Source organism: Sander vitreus, chromosome 22 (assembly GCF_031162955.1).
Source record: "Sander vitreus isolate 19-12246 chromosome 22, sanVit1, whole genome shotgun sequence".
NCBI lineage: Eukaryota > Metazoa > Chordata > Actinopteri > Perciformes > Percidae > Sander > Sander vitreus.
This window is the reverse complement of record NC_135876.1, coordinates 3,428,813-3,435,612: the sequence shown is the minus strand read 5'-3', so window position 1 is coordinate 3,435,612 and position 6,800 is coordinate 3,428,813. Positions and strand designations below refer to the sequence as shown.

Genomic DNA, 6,800 nt, shown 5'->3' with positions numbered 1-6,800 from the left:
ACTGAAAATCATATGGTTATGAAGCTTCCCCCGGGCAACACTTTCTGTATAGGAGGTTAAAACGCCCGTGAATAAGGGGACTTATAGGGTGTTAATCAAAGTCTCTTGCCTCGCCTTCGGGTTCCCTGACCCAGGCGAGGACCCTTTAGTATGTGTGTGTGTGTCTCTATAATAAACTTAAAACAGGAAATTATCTGAAATAACTCCTTTTATATAGGCCAAAACGTCCGCTCCGCTGACGGTAACTGGTGTTAACTGTATGGCAGAAGAGGGCATAGTAGAACGAGGGTTATCGAGGGGAAGATATAAGAGGAGTTAGCTTTTAAAATAAAAGCGATGCGAAGTCTCGATAACTGTCACATCGTTCATCACCAGGCAGTCATCCCGCCCTGCCTAAAATCAGCCACAATCATCCCAGTGCTGAAGAAGTCTCCCACCACCAGCCTAAATGATTATCGTCCTGTGGCCCTCACCCCGGTAATCATGAAGTGCTTCGAGAGACTGGTTCTCCAACATATCAAGGACTATCTCCCCCCAGACCTCAACCCCTATCAGTTCGCATATCGCGCGAACAGATCCACAGAGGATATCATCACCGTAGCTCTCCACTCTGCGCTGAGCCACCTGGAGCAGCAGCAGCGCTATGTCCGGATGATCTTTGTGGATTACAGCTCAGCCTTCAATACTATCATCTCGGACATTCTCATCACCAAACTGGTCACTCTTCCCCTCTTACATGTGCCTGGATAAAGGACTTTCACACCAATCGGCTCCAGACGGTGAGACTGGGCCCCCCCTCACCTCCACTCGCACGCTGAGCACCGGCTCCCCACAGGGCTGTGTGCTGAGCCCCCTCCTGTACTGTCTCTACACCCACGACTGCAGTCCGGCCCACAACAACAACCTCATCGTCATTTGCTGACGACACCACAGTGGTCGGACTCATCTCAAAGGGAGACGATGCAGCCTACAGAGAGGAGGTCCTGAACTTGGCAGCCTGGTGTTCAGAGAACAACCTGGCCCTGAACACCAAGAAAACAAAAAGGAGATCATTGTCGACTTCAGGAAGAACAGCACCGACCTAGCCCCCCTGTACATCAGGGGGTCCATACCTTCCAGTTTCTTGGCATCCTTATCTCTGCTGACATCTCCTGGTCAGACAACATCACAGCGGTCATCAAAAAGGCTCAACAACGGCTACACTTCCTGAGGGTCCTCAGGAAGCACAACCTGGACTCCAACCTGCTGCTGACCTTCTACCGCTCGTCCATTGAGAGCCTGCTAACGTACTGTATCACAGTATGGTACGGCAGCTGCACTGTGGCAGACAGGGAGAGGCTCTAGAGAGTAGTAAAGGTAGCACAGAAGATCATTGGCTGCCCTCTCCCCTCCCTTATGGACATCTACACCTCTTGTTGCCTCAGCAGAGCTGAAAACATCACCAAGGACAGCTCCCACCCTTGCTTTGATCTGTTTCAATTCAATTCAATTTATAGTATCAAATCATAACAAAAGTTATCTCAAGACACTTTACAGATAGAGTAGGTCTAGACCACACTCTATAATATACAATAGACCCAACAATTCCAGTAATTCCCCCAAGAGCAAGCATTTAGTGCGACAGTGGCGAGGAAAAACTCCCTTTTAGGAAGAAACCTTGGACAGACCCAGGCTCTTGGTAGGCGGTGTCTGACGGTGCCGGTTGGGGGTGTGATGAACAGTGGCAATAACAGTCACAATAAAGATAATGGAACAGTGACTAGAAATAGTAGTTGTAGTAGTTCATGGCATAGCAGGGCACTGCAGGGCATTACAGGATGTAGCAAGGCACAGCAGGGTGTAGCAGGGCATAGCAGGACATAGCAGGACACAGCAGGATACTGCAGAGCGTAGCAGGGTGTCACAGGGCATAGCAGGATCACAGCGACAGCTGCAACCATGATTAATCCAAGGATTAACAGATTCAAGAACAGTTTCTTTCCAAAAGCCATAACCACTTTGAACTCACACATGCACTGACTTCACAGTCTCCCCCCAACCCCCGGACTTTCTAATACCCACCTACTGTGCAATATTAATATTTAATATTTCATACTTTTGATAATATTTAAATTCTGTGCAATTTCATTACTGTGCAATTTCATTACTTCACACTGTGTATATATAACCATATCTATCTTTATATTTTTTATATATGTATATAGCGTCTCAGAACTGTGCACCTAAGGGGTAAGGTGCACAGTTCTGAGACAGAACAGTTCTCCCCCCTTTTTCTTCTTTTGCACTATTTATTTTATTACATTGTTGACACTGGAAAGGAGTTGCTTTTAATCTCGTTGTACATGTGTATAATGACAATAAATCTATTTACAGTATATCAGGGGCCATGTACAAAAATACATTAACGGTGCAGTAAGCGATGCTGCACAAAGATTGTGGATATTTGAACTCAACCTCCAAACAAATACAACCCCCACTTTAGAATCTCCGCCCTCCAGATTCATGGCGCATTGCCATAGCAACCACTTCCGTTAGTGAAATATGGCAGAGTCGATTTTTAGGTTCACGTTAGGTTGTGAATTAGCAAACTGCTGTAAAGCCAGCCAGTTGGGAGTAGCTATCACAAACAATAGCAAACGGGACAAGGTTAAACTGACCTATTAAAAACCGTAAACAGTGAAATAGCAAAGCTAAAGTTAACGTTATTACCATAGAAATAAAATGGATAGAACGACCGTTGAACTGTTTGCCGTGGTCATTTGATTGGCACACAACAAAATGGTGATTGTTGTTAGTTGTCATAGAGACAATGTGTGTCAGTGGGGCCGTAAACTGTGTCGCAGCTCGCTGAGAGGAGAGCCGCCCGACGCAGCTCGGGAGAAGTTCTCCGGAGTTGCAGGGAGTGAGGAGGGACAGTTAGACCCAGCGGATTCTCTGTAATCCGTAGCATAAAAGCATGGCGGAAACAGCAAGCCAGCCAGCCGGTGTTAGTTGGCTAACGTTAGCTTGCTAACTCCGCCTTAACATTACAGAAAGTGTAATGGCATCTGTCATTACCGTTTTCACATGCCATAAGTGTACATGAGTTAGCTTATTTCAACAATAAACTGATTTGTTTCTACTATGCTGCAGTGGCGGATGCAGAACGTGACAGATGGGTGGGCCTGGATTAAGTCGAGGTGGGCCTGAATCAGTGCTCGAATTATCTTTGTCTTTAAGGGGGTCTCTCTATCTCATAAAACAAAGTTGGCACACCCTGCACATAGCCTAACAGGCTATACAATTAAATAGCCTATAGGCGCGAGTGGCGCTTTTGCGCAGTATATGCGCACGGTAGGCCTAGGCTATTATCTTGACACACGAAACAACAGACAGAGATTTTTTTTGTTTTACAGAAATGGAGTCCTTTTAATTAATTTCAACATATTATTGATTGTAATAGTCCATATGTCATTTAAATTTCGCAATACAAAGAAATAGACTAAACAATTTAGTCTGTCATTCTCAATTTCACAATGAAATAAACGGAACTCATTTGAACCAACAGCTATGTTCTAGTCTTATAATGTACACGTAGTGATAACAACACCTGGGTCGTCTCGTCTGGGACCAGTCGTCTCGTGTGTTGAACCGTGGAAATAGACGCACAATTTTGGAATTTGCACTGAGATGTTGTCAGGCACTGAATATTCCGCCATCAGAGATTGCATTGTATTGCTGCAGGTGTTTCAAAAATATCTGGGAACTTTTCCGGAGCTCTGAATGGCAGAGGATACAGATTTATTTATTTAAGATGTATTGGTGGTATTTACCTCAAAAGCACATTAAGCTAAAAGCAAGGTGACTTCTTCGGACTTGCGAGTGCTGTCAAATCGAGCCTATGCGGTTTGCTCACATAGCCTAGTGGTGTGGTGGTGAAGTGCAGTCATGCTGCATTCATGAGTGTAGGGTAGGTTCAGGTCTACGTCCCGTAGTAGCCTATATTTTATATTTTTATTTAACGTCTTTAATGGTAAGAGACCGCACAGGGATGGATAATGAGCGTTGTTTAAGATTAAATTACAATGCCACATATGGCAGACACCTTCAGATATGGGAGACCCCCTCAGATTTTTGACTTTGTTGCTTTCATGGGAGCCAGTCCTCACTCTATGGGAGCTCGGCTCCCTCTGGCTCCAACGTAATTCGAGCACTGGCCTGAATCTAGGCAGTTGTCCCGAATCATCCACATAGTTCCCAAATCCAGGAAATTATACTTATCCTTTTCTCTCTCTATTTACTCCCACTTGGTTCCATACTTAGGAAGCACGGCATTTCATTCCATTGTTATGCAGATGACAGTCAGATTTATGTGCCTCTTAAAAAGAAAGAAGCATACTCTGTCAGATTGCTACTTTAGTGTCTCGACGACAAAGGCCTGGATGGCTCTGAACTTTTTAAATTTTAATGATGGAAAGATGGAGGTGATGGTTTTTGGTGGCACCACTGGGACCCCCCCCCCCCCTGTAGATCTGGGTTCCTTGGAACAGTATATTAAACCTAGCATCAAAAACCTAGGGGTTAAAGTGGACCCAGAGCTTAAGTTTACCAGTCAGATCAAGGCTGTTGTTAAATCAAGCTTTTTCCACTTGAGGCAGCTGGCCAAAATAAAGCCAATACTGTCAAGACAGCACTTTGAGACGGTAATCCACGCCTTTGTTACCACTCGGCTGGATTACTGTAATGCACTTTATGTGGGGGTAAGTGGGTCCTCCATCGCCCGTCTACAGATGGTACAGAATGCTGCTGCACGTCTTTTAACTGGCATACGTAAACATGAGCACATTTCCCCCATCTTAGCCTCACTCCACTGGTTGCCTATTCAATTTAGGATCCGTTTTAAAATTCTTTTATTTGCTTTTAAAGCCCTGAATGGTCTTGCCCCGCCCTACCTCTCGGAGCTTCTACGCCCTTATATCCCCACTCGCTCTCTCAGATCAGAAGATCACCTGCTCCTGAGTGTGCCTAAAACTAAGCGGAAGCTTTGCTTTGCTGTGGCGGCTCCTAAATTATGGAATGATCTGCCTCTGCACGTTAAACAGGCCTCTTCTTTATCGGTTTTTAAATCCCGTCTTAAAACCCATCTCTTCTCTGTGGCCTTTGACACCTAGTAAGATGTTGACTTGTTGTACTTCTTTTAATTATTTAGATTGATTGTTTTTCATTGCGCAGCTATTATTTTGTATTCATGTTATATTGTTATGTATTTTATTTATGATGTCTTATTTATTCTTCTGTACAGCACTTTGTTCAACTTTGGTTGTTATAAAGCGCTTAACAAATAAAGTTGGATTGGATTAGAGCAGCTGTGATGGTGAGCAGGGGAAAAGGGACCCAAATGCAAGGAGAGGCAGGCAGGCAAGGAGAACGGACGGGTTAAGACACGACAGGCACAGGAAAAAACACAAACTGATAGGATACGAGCACAAACGGACACAAAACGATCTGACAAGAGACAAAGCGAACACAGAGGTTAAATACATGAGGTAATGAGCAAATGAGGGACAGGTGATACAGCAGGTGAAACACATCAGGGTGGGGCAGGACAATCAGACAAGGCGGGAAAACAGAAAGCAAAACTAGACAAGACAGAAAACAGACAGAAATATACACAGAGAACAGAATGCACAAAACAGGATAAATTCACACGGAACAGAAATATACAGAATAAATATACAAAAACAGGAAACATACAGAAATCATAATACAGGCAACAGAAATGTCCACAACCACAACAGCAGCAGTCTTGAGTTGCCTGATGAAACATTTTTCACAGGGCTTAAAGGAGAAAAAGGGAATTCATTATAGATGGATTATCATTTTCGTTGTTCAAGATACTGCTCGTTCAACTTCCAATTATGATTAACTATCTCATATTTTTGACCAGACTAAATAAGCCAACATACCAACAAACTATCTACTATTTTCAACATACTAGGTCATAGTTTTGACCTTAACCAAAACATTATTTCTTCTCATGTATTGTTTTCTTGTCCCTGTAGAAATGTGTTTCTTTATGTTGAACATTGGACGCATTTGAGCAAAAGAGGACCATAAAGTGCTCTGATATTGGCGAATTTGCGTTTCTAGGATGGCGAAGGAATGTCCCGCCCTTATACACCTCTGATTGGCTGGTACCCGCTGCCTTCGTTTGTTGGATTAGTTAGGTTTAGGCATGAGGAAGGAGATTGGGTAAAGTTTGGGTGAGAATACCAGAGTAAGCCAATCAGAGGCAGGGTAGGGCGGGACATAGCTTTGCCCTCCTAGGAAAACATAAATTCGCCTCCATTTGTGCGTCTTCTTCTGGACTGGTTTAAACCGACAGAAAGCTGCCAGAGCTTCTGACCTGCGGGGAGAAACACAGCCTTCACCCGCACACAGTGAGAGTTTACACACACCCAGCTGCAGACATTCACTCCCAGTAGGCTACTGTGTCCACTTTCTGTGTGCTGAGCCTCAGCAAAAATGAGTGAGTGCAACTTGTTTAGCCATATTAAAGCAAAATCAAGATACCATGACACTTACAGCGAACGTTACCATTGTTCGTGCCTGACTTAATAGTGCTACATTGATGTTACATTGACCAATGAAAACACCAACACACTTAACTTTTTAAATAGTTATCATGCTTACTTATAATTTTACTGTTTTTAACATGTTATAGATAAAATACACCACATACAGTACTAATATTCATGTTTAACTATACAGAGTAGTATTGTTTTGTTGCCCGCCCACAGCTCTGCGCCTGCTACACTGTC

General features: G+C 43.9%; 1 pseudogene; it reads left to right on the top strand.

The window, feature by feature from the left end:
• The first annotated feature begins 336 nt into the window (after positions 1-336).
• On the top strand, positions 337-5,150 carry LOC144537483 (uncharacterized; annotated as a pseudogene).
• The last annotated feature ends 1,650 nt before the right edge of the window (positions 5,151-6,800 follow it).